Source organism: Macaca nemestrina, chromosome 2 (assembly GCF_043159975.1).
Source record: "Macaca nemestrina isolate mMacNem1 chromosome 2, mMacNem.hap1, whole genome shotgun sequence".
NCBI classification, from domain to species: Eukaryota; Metazoa; Chordata; class Mammalia; order Primates; family Cercopithecidae; genus Macaca; species Macaca nemestrina.
Genome location: NC_092126.1, coordinates 162240485 through 162254143, shown reverse-complemented (window position 1 = coordinate 162254143; position 13659 = coordinate 162240485). Strand labels below are relative to the sequence as shown.

Below are 13659 nucleotides of genomic sequence, written 5' to 3'. Positions count from 1 at the left end.
GTTAATCACAGCCAAATTTAGCACATCTGCTCTTAGTCAAAATACATTCAAATACATTCAAATAACAGCTGGCATTGTTGAGCACTTGCTATGTGGTATATATCATTCATGTGCCTTATGTGTACTGACAGTTACATGTGGTCAAACCAAGTATCATCGCCATTCCACAATGGAGAAAACTGAAATAGAAAATGGTTAAGTAAATTGGCCAAAATCACATACCTAATCCCAGAACTTTGGGAGGCTGAGGCGGGAGGATCATGAGGTCAGGAGTTCAAGACTGGCCTGACCAACATGGTGAAACCTGGTCTCTACTAAAAATACAAAAATTAGCCAGGCATGGTGGCGTGTGCCTGTAATCCCAGATATTCAGGAGGCTGAGGCAGGAGAATCACTTGAACCCGGGAGGTGGAGGTTGCAGTGAGCCGAGATCCTGCCACTGCACTCTAGCCTGAGTGACAGAGACTCCATCTCAAAAAAAAGAAAAAAGAAAAAAAAAACACCAAAGCCAGGATTCTATTTGCTTTTTTCTTCACAAGATCCTGAATGAGTTTATCTGAAGATGATAAGATAAAGAACACTAGACTGAGAGTTAAACAAGCTCTCTGGGGCTTTCCTCTGGCTCTTCCACTTACAAGATGTGTGACCTTGGATGAGCAATTTCCCTTTTCTGAATCTCTGTCTCCTCATCTGTAAAAAGAGAGAGTTGGACTAAATGACAGCTAAAGCCTCCTACAACCTCTAATTCTCTCCCACTGGATTTACTCTACACCTGGTTTCTGAATTACAAACTCTCCCTTTTCCAGCCACCTAGGAAAGACGAGGACCAAGGGAGGACACACACTTACTTGTCATGACAAGAGATAGGAGAAACTGAAGCAGGACAGCATGTCACTTACACAAGTTGCTGCTTCAGCCAGTGATGGGTTTAGGTGAGCAGCATGGTTATAATTAGAGCAGCAGCCAGTCCTGAATGCTCTGACAGCCTCCTCCAGCACAGCTGGGCTGGCCGATTGCACATGTAGGAATCTGAGAGGCTGCTCTTGAAAATGATCCTTCTTAAAAGGATTTTCTGTCTTCCTCTAGGGAAGGAAAACCTATTGATATAAAACTTCACTTCCCATTCAGTTTCCCCTGCTAAATGCCACTCCAGGAGAGACTGAGTGTTGATAAATACAGGGGAAGGAAAAAGTCGTAAGCTGAGCCTGGTCACATTGCCCCTTGTGATATCGTTTTATTTTTAACTCGCAACACTTGGACTACTTCTGTTGAAGTTTTCGCTCCTTTCCCTGCCTTCCCAACAGAACTGTGTCCTCTACTGCAGCTGACGCAACCCAGCCACATCCCAGCAATCCGCTTAGTTGCAATCAAGGGTTCAGGTGCAAGCAGATGCTGACTCAGCCCGTTCCATTAAGGTAAGCATTCAAACAGGAGCAGGTGCACCATGAGGAGGATATTCAGAGGTGAATATGCAGATGAAGCTGAGCGCATATCACTTTTGTGTCCTGTGGAAGAGGATTGTTAAGCAAATTAGTTATGTAAAGATGTGGGGGAAAGGCAGGCACTGAGAATGAGATCCAGCCATGTGTAAATTTCTGCTTCCAATTCAAGAGCAGGTAGAGTACTTGCTTTCTGACAGCTTAGGTTCTTTCTTCTATAATCAACCAGAGTAGTTATGATATCTGTAAAGTTACAACATGGTGATGGGTGGGGGGATCTGGGGGAGTGGAGGAGGTGGTGAGGAAACAAGTGGAAGGCCTAGAACCCAGGATTTCTATTTCCTTTTCTTTCTTTTTTGAGACAGTCTTGCTCTGTTGCCCAGGCTGGAGTGCAGTGGCACCATATTGGCTCACTGCAGCCGCTACCTCCCAGGTTCAAGTGATTCTCCTGCCTCAACCTTCCGAGTAGCTGAGACTACAGGCACACACCACATCTGGCCAATTTTTGTATTTTTTTAGTAGAGACGGGGTTTCACCTTGACGGTCAGGCTGGTCTTGAACTCCCGGCCTCAAGTGATCTGCCCCCCTCAGTCTCCAAAATTGCTGGGATTACAGGTGTGAGCCACTGTGCCTGGCCCAGAATTTCTATTATTTGTTTATTTAATTCATTGTAATTATTTTTTTTTGAGACAGAGTCTCCCTCTGCCGCCCAGGCTGGAGCACAGTGGCGCAGTCTCAGCTCACTGCAACCTCCACCTTCTAGGTTCAAGAGATCCTCTGCTTCAGCCTCCTGAGTAGCTGGGACTACAGGCCTGTGCCACCACGCTTGGCTAATTTTTGTATTTTTCGTAGAGACGGGGTTTCACTTATTTCTACAGGTTTTTGCCTGTTGGCCAGGCTGGTCTCGAACTCTTGGCCTCAAGTGATCCACCCCCTTTGGCCTCCCATAGTGCTGAGAATACAAGCAAGAGCAGCTGCGCTTGGTCAGAATTTCTCTTTTCTGAAGTCTAAATGTTGTGATCTTTTCTCCAGTCAATACTTGCTGTGTTTAATTGCAAGTCATTCTCACGTAGCTTAAAATTTCATCTGCTGTGTCATACTACCGGTTAATAAGCACAACTGTATTTTATGTATGTACTATTGAAACTCTGCAGAGTTTAAAACCTTTTATTCTCCAACAATATTCTCTAAGTGTGGCCCTCTTCTCCCCAGCTCTCTTGAGTCCAAAGTGCATCCATGAAATATAAGTGAGATATTTTTCAAGTTAAGAAACTTATACAGGCTTATGCACCAAAACCAAAGATTGTTATAAGCTTGAACAATTTTGCATATTCAGAGGGATAAAAGTAAAATAACTAATGATAATGAGGTATCAAAAGTTATACGTATAGACAGTTTCTCGCTTCTAGAATAACTGTATAGTGTTGCATGCACTAAAAATTGGCAAGGTAAGGGAACAGTGTTTATTTTCTTGTTTTTCACTGGTTCAAAGTTCAGCTAAGGACGTCCTGGGAAGTGGCCTATGCAGGAAAAGGGATTCTGTACACTCTGACCTTTGATGTGTACAGGCTAAAGCCACCAATGCCAAGTAAAAGGAGACCAAAAGTAACTATTCAGATACCTTAACTCCTGGTTCCTTCCTGTCTGTCTCTGTAACCTCCATATGTACCCCAAGTCTCTGTTATAGGTGTCTGGGTTATAATTATGTCTGTTTCCTGAGCACAAGCAAATTCACTGTGTATAATCACCTAACTTCATTTAATTTTTCCAGGGCTTCCACAGCAGCAAGGTCTCCAAGGTGTATGCTGGGGCGCGGTCCTGGTGAAACTAGGGTGTGTTGGCTTACAAGTAATCAAGCAGACAGGTTGAGTCCCAGATACCTCTAGACAATCCAGTTACTTTAGCACTTTCTTGGCCAATACAATGGTAATTTAATAGAATAGTACTGATACATAAACACCAGATATGAGAATTAACTAGCTAATTCAATAACTAATAAGTATAAAGGTAGAGAGATTTCTAGTATAGCTGGAGAAATCAGATTGCGAAGTGGAATGGATCTGGAAAAGGGTGGCTATGTTTTAGGATAAAGTGAAGGTACTGGAATCGCAGCGTCGAAGCCAAGGATTATGGAACCTAATGTGGGAATTATCCTCAGCAAATTGATTGTGATAAAATCTCAAGAAGGCAAAGAGATTACTTTAATAATTAACTTCACAAGTTTTCTTTCCCTACAATTAAATATTTCCATAGTAGAGAAACAGGTCAACAATGCATAATTAAAGTAATTAATTGGCTGGTTAATAGGTTAAGAGTTAAAAATATCTTTGGCCTTTAAATTTTAACCTCATCACTTTCCCTGAAGTTAAAGCTCAGAAATAAATCATTATTGCCAGGGCCAGCCACATGAGGAGGCAGAATGGTTTAGTCACTGACATCATGTGAGGGGTGCTGAGAGGGCCCCTTGCCTAAAAATATCTCCCTGACATCAACCCTGTTTGCCGACTAACTTTAAAATTATAGAAAAGAATGTTAAAACTATTATCTGCTAATCCCATTCTCTTTTGCTTGAGTCAGTGATTTAAATACACCTGCTATATGTGTTAGCATGACTTTGTTGGCCAGCAACACTTGGTCACCACCTCCTCCTTCTTCCAGGCTTCGTCCTACTCTGCCCTTGGTAGGACTGCCAACATGCCTTGGCTGTCACCACTCAGGTAGCCTTGTGTGGTGCTGTGATATCTACAGACTCTCAATAAAACTTCAAAGCACAATAGAAAAAAGGCACTTGACTAGAACCAGACAATCTGGGAGCATAGACAAGACATTTCACTTCTCAGACCCTCAGTTTCTCTTCTAGGAAACAAGGAGGTTAAAACAGACCTTTTCCTTTCAAAATGAGGTCCTTAGAACATCAGCTTCATCTGGAGTTTGTTGCAAGGGAAGAGTCTCAGGCCTCACCCGGGTCCCATTGGATCAGAATCTGCATTTTAAAAAGGTTGCCTGGGTGATTCCTTTGCATGTTGAAGTTTGAGAAGCTATGGAATAGCAGATTTCTTATTATCTGCCTGATCCAGAGTTCGGATTCTATGACTGCCAAGTGTTAAAAAGAAAAAGTACTTTAATCCCCTGCAAACAATCTGGCAGTGCTCAGAGTATCTATTATAAATCCAGCCCACTGAGGTCTTTTCTTCAATGAGGCCTACATTAACCTAAGTTGAAATGATTTCCTTTTCACCTTAAAAAAAAAAAGCAGCCCCAATTAGCATACATCTGACATCACTCTACTTTCTTCCTAAATTTGTTCCAAATTACTCTCACAGCTTTTAAAATGCTGCCTTTTTAATGGTTCAGTTTAATTCAATTCACTCCTATTCAATGTTCTTTGACTGAGTGCTGGGGGCAGTGTTGGCTCTACTCACCCTTCAGTCCCTAGAAGCCCAATTGGTGGGTCCTAAAAAGGTATTATCACCCTCTGTTGATATTCCGGTCAGACCTCCTTCCACTGCCTGCACACACCTCGCTGGCGACAACACTTGTGCCCATCATTGGAACCTCTCTCACCATTCTCACCATCACAGCAACTTTGCCAGGTTCTGCCAACTGCCACAGTCAATCACAAGAGAGAAGGCAAGTCTCAAGGACCTCGATTTCCTTTTTTCTTAATGAGCAGAATAACTCAGATGAGCAATAAAAATTACAAATTTTGGCCTAGGAAACAAAGATGCCTTCAAGTTGTCTGTACGGCATCTACAAAGTTTCAGTCCTAAAGCTGCACTATTCCAATTCCTAAGTGCTTAAGGAATGGCTCATGGTGATTAAAGGGGGCCGAAAGTGGGGGGAAGTGTGGAGGTTTACATTCTTAAAAGAGTGGGGAAATAATATTTTAAAAATAGAATTTTAATATCATCAAACTGACAGTGGAATATAAGATACATTGGAGTGAGGGGGACTGAAAATGGAAAGGCCAGACACGGGCTACAGGAGGACAGTGAGAACACATGAAGGCCTGGAGGAGGGAGTTGACTGTGAGAATGACCTTCCTCATAGAGTGACTCATCTATTACACACTCCTTATTTCATCTCATTTGATGCTCGTGCAACCCTATGAGTTATTATAGGCCCTATTATTATTTTTTTTTTAAAGACAGAATTTTACTCTGTTGCCCAGGCTGGAGTGCAGTGGCATGATCTTGGCTCACTGCAACCTCTGCCTCCCAGGTTGAAGTGATGCTTGTGCCTCAGCCTTCTGAGCAGCTGGGATTACAGGTGCCTGACACCACACCCGGCTACTTTTTTGTAGTTTTAGTAGAGATGGGGTTTCTCCATGTTGGCTAGGCTGGTGTCGAACTCCTGACCTCAAGTGATCCACCTACCTCAGCCTCCCAAAGTGCTGGGATTACAGGTGTGAGCCACCGTGCCCTGCCTATAAGCCCTATTTTTGAATTAATAAATTAGCTTTAGGGAGATTAACTTGTCAAAAATCACTCAGCTTATTCATAGGAGTGCTCATTGATTTACTTTATATTGGGGGTGTCAGGTAAGGATTCTCTGTGGAGGTAACATTAAGCAGAAAACTAAGTGGCAAGAAGGAGTCCACAGTGCAAATACAGAACGAGAGGAGAATTCTCCTGGTAGAAAGAGCAGGTACACAGGCCCTGTGCTGGAATAAGTGACAAGACCAGAGCAAAGTGCATAAGGGCGGGAGGTCAGGTAAAAGAGCAAGCAGGGGAGAGCTCATGCATGGCCTCATGGGCCAAGAGAAGGATTTCAGAGTTTATTTCCTTGTGAAGGGAATCCACTGGAAATTTTAAGTGGGGGAGTAATAACCTAGTTTTGTAAATTGTTAAAAATTACACTTCCTGCTTTTAAATATGGCCAATCCATTCTCCCCAAAATAGAAGCTTTAAAATTCCCCTGTCTTAGCAGTGAACATAATATGATTTAGATTTAAATATTCCAAAGATTCACACAGAACTAGATTTTACTAGATGTGCTAGATGTAGTTTAAATGGAATATGAGTTGGTGGAAGGACCTGGTGTGTGAATTGAGACATGGTGAAAATGGAAGGAGTAAGACTGATCATAAACCCATTGCAAGGATGACGCCTGGCATTGGGCAGTGGTGGAGATGGAAAGAAGTGGGTAGAATTTGCCCACTCCTTTTCCAGATCTTTCATCAAGGCCTTCCCACCTAACTGGCAATCCTTCCACCTTGGTCTCCCACAGTGCTGGGATTACAGGCACGAGCCACTAAACTGGGCCCAATTTACTCCTTTCTGCGTGGTCCACACAGCACCACAATCTATATCAAATCGAGTTGCTGCCCCCTTGCCAGGTGCTAAATGCTTCCCTATTTCTTTAAAAAAACAAGTTATGCCTAAGGCTCACACACCTGGTCCTTCCACCAGCCTATGTTTCTTTTTTTTTTTTTTTTTTTTTTTTGAGACGGAGTCTCGCTTTGTCACCCAGGCTAGAGTGCAGTGGCCGGATCTCAGCTCACTGCAAGCTCCGCCTCCCAGGTTCACACCATTCTCCTGCCTCAGCCTCCCACGTAGCTGGGACTACAGGCGCCCGCCACCTCGCCCGGCTAGTTTTTTGTATGTTTTAGTAGAGACGGCGTTTCACCGTGTTAGCCAGGATGGTCTCGATCTCCTGACCTCGTGATCTGCCCGTCTCGGCCTCCCAAAGTGCTGGGATTACAGGCTTGAGCCACCGCGCCCGGCCCCTGTGTTTCATTTAAACTACATCCAGCACATTCCATGTAGATCTTCGGACTACTTAAGTCTAACCTATATTAGTTTGACTGCTGTCTCCTACAGGGGAACTTTAACACTCATATTTTGGAGAAAATGTGTAGACCATATATTTAACTTCTGTTCATTTTTAAGAGGATAGAACATACTGCTTTTTCAGACAAGAAGCAAGAATTTAAATGTGAACACAGGGGCCAGGCGCGGTGGCTAATGCCTGTAATCCTAGCACTTTGGGAGGCCGAGGTGGGTGGATCACCTGAGGCCAGGAGTTCGAGACCAGCCTGGTCAACATGGCAAAACCCCCGTCTCTACTAAAAATACAAAAATTAGCTGGGTGTGGTAGCACACACCTGTAATCCCAGCTACTCAGTAGGCTGAGGAAGGAGAGTCGCTTCAACCCAGGAGGTGGAGGTTGCAGTAAGCCAAGATCCTGCCACTGCACTCCGGCCTGGGTAACAGGAGCGAGATTCTGATTCTTAAAAAAAAAAAAAAAAGTGAACACAAGGCATAGAAATTAAAAGGGAAATGACACCTGGATAGCCATACTCTGTCTCAGGCATAGATTTTTGTCAACCTTTTCACAGTGAAGAGTTTCTATAATCTGAGTGCTTTGATCTAGTAGATATTTCATTTTAAGTATCAGAAACCATATTGTAGTGCATACACACACACACACACATATATATGTGTGTATATATATATATATATTTTTGTTGTTGAGACGAAGTCTCACTCTGGTGCCCAGGCTGGAGTGCAGTCGCATGATCACAGCTCACTGCAGCCTCAATCTCCCAGGCTCAAGCAGTCCTCCCGTGGCAGCCCTCCAAGTAGGTAAGACTACAGACATGTGTCACACTTGGCCACACTTGGCTTTTTTTTTTTTTTTTTTTAGTAGAGACAAGGTCTTGCTATGTTGCCCAGGCTGGTCTCAATCTCCTGAGCTCAAGCAATCTCCCACCTCGGCCTCCCAATGTGCTAGGATTGTAGACATAAGCCACAGCACCTGACCTACGTAGTGCATATTTTTTAACCCTACAACCTTCCCTTTCACATTTGTATCCTCTGAAATGCAAAGCCATTGGGCCTGGATGCTCCTCTTGTTTTCTCTGCCCAGAGAGGGCACAGTATGGGATATGATCCAAAGAAGTACCAAAAAAATCACCATAAGGATGGAGGTGCTTCCTAAGGAAGGGCATCTGGCTCCTTTACAACCTGAAAAGATCAATATATGTGGACACTATTCTATGCCCCATCTCTAGCAATGGGCTTGCATTTTCCCCAGACCATGTGGATCAAACACCTGTGTCTCTGTGGGTCTCTGAGGGACAAGTGTGATGTAGCAAAGAGTATGGAGTTTGAAGACAGAAAGGCCTAGGCCTCTTTGTGCTTCAGAATCCTTATTCGTAAATTGGAAATGGTAGTACCCACCTCACATGGTTGTTGTGGGAATTAAATGAGGTGTTATGTAAAAGCATAGGAAAGGCACTAATATTTCATTTCTCTGCCTCCATAACACCCAAAACTCAGAGAAATCTGTCAATCTAGGAAAGTCAGACAAACCCCATGGAGGATAAGGATCCTGTTACTGTGCACAGGAGCAGAGAAGATTGGGAGAACAGGGCATCTTCTATTGCAAGGCAACCAATGATATATCTAATTTGATCATTTTGGGGCAACACCAGTTGGCTCCTACTTAAGGTGATCAATCAACTGTCCAAGTTTGCCCAGGACTCAGGCATTTTCTGGGACATGGGACTTTCAGTGGTAAACCAGGAGAGTCCCAAGCAAACCAGGACAAATTGGTCATCCCACTTACCCAGTCATGATTAGACTATCGAGAGTTCCAGATTGACCCTTATCTCAGTGAGAACAATTTCCCCCACATATACAACAAAAGGCTCAGATGTGATTTGTTCACAGATGTGAGGCTATTTCATCTTCCCCCTTCCTTTCACTGGCAAACTTCTCTGGAGTGGTCTCTACTCACCACGCCTTTCTGCTCTGCACACGTCCTCTCTCAGTCACTCGTCAGGTGTAGCTCCAAAGCCTGGTAGGAGATCTTTAAATAGCAACATGAAAAAAACCAAAAGCATCTTTGTTATCCCTTAAAGGGAAATTTTCAAGTAACTTCAAAGAGCTGGAGAGCAATAAGGCTGTACCATAAATGTTTCCAGCTTCAATAATACGGTTCCCAAGAAAATACTATTCCCAAGAACCATATTCCATAGTGCTGAAGGATAAGAAATGATTGAGCTTAAGAGTTAATCACCAGTATGCCTCCAGCCAGACACATTCCTGCTGCTGGGGCAGAGTTCTCACCGCACACATGGAAGCACACAGAACTAGCCAGCCCTTCTTTTCCTTCCCAGGAACTGAGCTCAACTTAATGACAGAACAGCATGGCAAATATGAAGTTAGACATTCCTGGAGCTGGTAGCTTTTTTCACAGAGCCTTATTCCATTTGTGATTTTCCCCTTCTTTCCCATCTAAAAACCAGCAGGGGACTCTGAATTATCCAGACTTTGTCCTCATTGGTGAATTTATCTTCTGAATAAAAATAGATGGTCACATTCTCTCAGCCAGGACAGGCCCTGCCAACAATGGAGTATATGCTTACTAGCTTTCCTTCCTCTATCAGCAAACAACACATTTTCAATGGCTAAGGGTCACACTGCACAGCTAAAATGCCACACTTGCTCTGGCAAGAGCTCTTTGGGGACCTCCCATAAGCAGTAGCATTGTCATCATTGTTCTTAACTTGGCAGTATCACTTGAGGCTGTAGCTCACTCTTTCCTTTGCATCTGTGACAACATAATCCTGACTCTTTTAGCTCTCTGGTCTCTCCTTCTCTGGTTCTACTTCTTCCTAATTTCCCCCAAAGCCACCATACTTGGCTATGTAATTCATGGCTTCAGTTTCTATTCTGTGTTTTTACTTCCCCACATACGGCTTCCTCTCTCACTTGCAAGTGGATACTTCTCAAATCTGCATCTCCACATTCCAGTCCCTCATCTTCCCATCCATGAGATCTATCACCCTCTCAAGCATCTTGTATTAAACTTGCAGGACCCATCTTTCCTCCCCAAATTGTTCCCTCTTTAGATCTCTATTTTTCTCAAAAATTATAGCCAACATTCTTTCTCCCTGGTTTGAAATCTTGGCATCAACTTTGTTTCCTTTTTTGCCATCCCAGCTGGAAATAAAAATGTGATTCTCCCTTTGTAATGTCTTCTGTGTGTCTCATCTTGACTATTTTTACTGTCATCAGTCTCACCCATCCAAGCTTCCATCGCATTCTCCACACAGCAGTATCTAACTCTAGGTCTTCCTACTCCATTTATTCCTCCAGTACTCCTACTTAACACCCCAATTACAGTGTTAAATGGCTCCCTACTGTGTATCAAATAATTCCAGATACTTTAGCCTAATATTTAAAAATGTCCACAGAAAGTCCATAATGGACTCTTTTTTTCCAAAAGTGACTGGAATATGGCAGGAATCCACCTGCACATTACATTGCATGTTAAGAGATCAGTAGCTGGACTCTTGGACCCAAAAGATGTGTTTCCTGCTGGATCCTATTCTGCTCCAACACAGTCCATTTTTGTCCATTCAGGCTTCTCTAACAAAAGATTCTAGACTGGGCAGCTTACAGACAACAGAAACTATTTGGAGACTGGAAAAGCCAAGATCAAGATGCCAGCAGATTCCGTGTCTGGTAAGGGCCTTCTTGGGTCACAGACTGCCAACTTTTACTCCTGTCCTCATGTGGTAGAAGGCACAAAGGATCTCTCGGGCTTCTTTTATAAGGGCACTAGTTCTATTCATGAGGGTTTTACTGTGATGTCTTAATTGTTGCCAGAAAAGAGTGCCCTGATCCAGACCCCAAGAGCGAATTCTTAGATTCTCACAGGAAAGAATTTGAGGCAAGTCACAGAGCACAGTGAAAGAGCAAGTTTATTGGAAACTACTCTGTTACAGACTAGGACATCCTCAGCAAGAGGAGGAGTGCTCCATCTTTTGTTAGCCTCTGTACTTATAAGAAACTATAAAGAGGTAAGTTAACTTGGAATGTGCAGACGTGCTCCGATGTGCTCACTAAAGGTAGTGGCTGTCAGTGTTATCGATGACCATCAATACTTTAACCTGAACTTGCTCATTAACGTTATCTTTAAGTAAAGAGGGCTACACTCTCGGGACATATGGACATTCTGTAGGCTTGGTGAGAGATGTTTTGTCTGGCCATAAATATTCTGTAATTATAAGTGGTGGTCAGCTTGGGATGTGGCTATTTTCAGATCATAAGTATTAACCCTACAGGTGCCTTGTGGGTGCCTCACTATTCGCTTAAAGATGACATCACTTTGGTCATGTTTTTTTTATTATTATTATACTTTAAGTTCTAGGGTACATGTCCACAACATGCAGGTTTGTTACATATGTATACATGTGTCATGTTGGTGTGCTGCACCCATCAACTCGTCATTTACATTAGGTATATCTCCTAATGCTCTCCCTCCCCCCTTCCTCTACCCCACGACAGGCCCTGGTGTGTGGTGTTCCCCACCCTGTGTCCAAGTGTTCTGATTGTTCAATTCACACCTGTGAGTGAGAACATGTGGTGTTTGGTTTTCTGCCCTTGCAATAGTTTGCTGAGAATGATGGTTTCCAGCTTCATCCATGTTCCTACAAAGGACATGAACTCATCCTTTTTTATGGCTGCATAGTACTCCATGGTGTGTATGTGCCACATTTTTGTAAACCAGTCTACCACTGATAGACATTTGGGTTGGTTTCAAGTCTTTGCTATTGTGAATAGTGCCACAATAAACATACATGTGCATGTGTCTTTATAGCAGCATGACTTATAATCCTTTGGGTATATACGCAGTAATGGGATGGCTGGGTCAAATGGTATTTCTAGTTCTAGATCCTTGAGGAATCACCACACTGTCTTCCACAATGGTTGAACTAGTTTACAGTCCCACCAACAGTGTAAAAGTTTTCCTGTTTCTCCACATCCTTTCCAGCACCTGTTGTTTCCTGACTTTTTAATGATCACCACTCTGACAGGTGTGAGATGGTATCTCATTGTGGTTTTGATTTGCATTTCTCTGATGGCCAGTGATGATGAGCATTTTTTCATGTGTCTGTTGGCTGCATAAGTGTCTTCTTTTGAGAAATGTCTGTTCATATCCTTCACCCACTTTTTGATGGGGTTGTTTGATTTTTTCTTGTAAATTTGTTTAAGTTCTTTGTAGATTCTGGATATTAGCCCTTTGTCAGATGGGTAGATTGCAAAAATTTTCTCCCATTCTGTAGGTTGCCTGTTCACTCTGATGGTAGTTTATTGAGATGGAGTCTCGCTCTGTTGCCCAGGCTGGAGTGCAGTGACATGATCTCTGCTCACTGCAACCTCCACCTCCCCAGTTCAAGCAATTCTCCTGCCTCAGCCTCCAGAGGAGCTGGGACTAAAGGTGTGTGCCACCACGCCCAACTAATTTTTTGTATTTTTAGTAGAGATGGGGTTTCACTGTGTTAGCCAGAATGGTCTCGATCTCCTGACCTTGTGATCTGCCCGCCTTGGCCTCCCAAAGTACTGGGATTACAGGTGTGGGCCACCATGTCCGGCTCTGGTCATGTTTTATTAAGCCAGAGGCCTGATAAGTAGGGGTTCCTCTAACATATTTTCCCCTTCTGTCACAAGTGGACTCTTAATCCTAAGGGACACTGAAGGGTGGGGGTCAGTCTTCTGGAACCTCTTCCTGCTGAGAAAGGTCATTGATATTAACCCTGCCTAACTTTAAGGGACCTGTCATGCTGGGAGGGGTCTTAACCAGAGGTAGCTTGAAGCTGTTGCAGTTGACTGGAGGAGCAATAGGTCTGTAGGTTTGTAGATCACTCATAAGTTGATATCCTGAAACATAGAAAGTTATATATAAACATAGAAAGTCATACAAAAAAAAGTTTCTATAAACACAGAAAGTTATATATAAGAATTATAGTTATAATTATAAATCATGATATATGAGTACCATACGTTGTGAATTAAGGATTAATAATAAGAATAGGACCATGCAAAACATACAAAATGTGCAGCAACAATAAAATCCACAATGTAAAGCTATGCCTATTCCAATTATTATAGCCAGGGTAACAAATGGAACTTTTTCCACCATGATGGCCCTGACCCAAACCATGATGCTAGTCATTATCTAAAGACAGTGTGCGATTAGAGATGGCTTTAATTTGTTGATTTATATCTGGAGGGTCAAATAAATACTGTCTGAGTTATTTGAGATATATATACAATATTTAGTTCTGATAATAGCACAGGTTCCTCCCTGTGCTGCAGTCAGAGTATCTAGTGACATTCTGTTTTGCGTGACAGCCTTACGCATATAATACATTTCAGCATTTATAAAAGATGTATCTCACAGGCTGTTACTTAAACCCCATTGG

At 42.9% G+C, this 13659-nt stretch overlaps 1 protein-coding gene across 3 annotated transcripts in view; it reads left to right on the top strand.

The window, feature by feature from the left end:
* Window positions 1-1059: 1059 nt before the first annotated feature.
* The window catches only part of LOC105470303 (F-box protein 40), a 35108-nt gene continuing 22508 nt past the window's right edge, over window positions 1060-13659 (top strand). The window contains exons 1-2 of one of the 3 annotated variants that reach the window (XM_011722156.3): window positions 1060-1415; window positions 10814-10915. The gene's annotated coding sequence lies outside the window, so the exon portion shown is untranslated. The remainder of the gene's footprint in view (window positions 1416-10813; window positions 10916-13659) is intronic. The other 2 variants (XM_011722155.3, XM_011722157.3) reach the window with 2 other exon arrangements.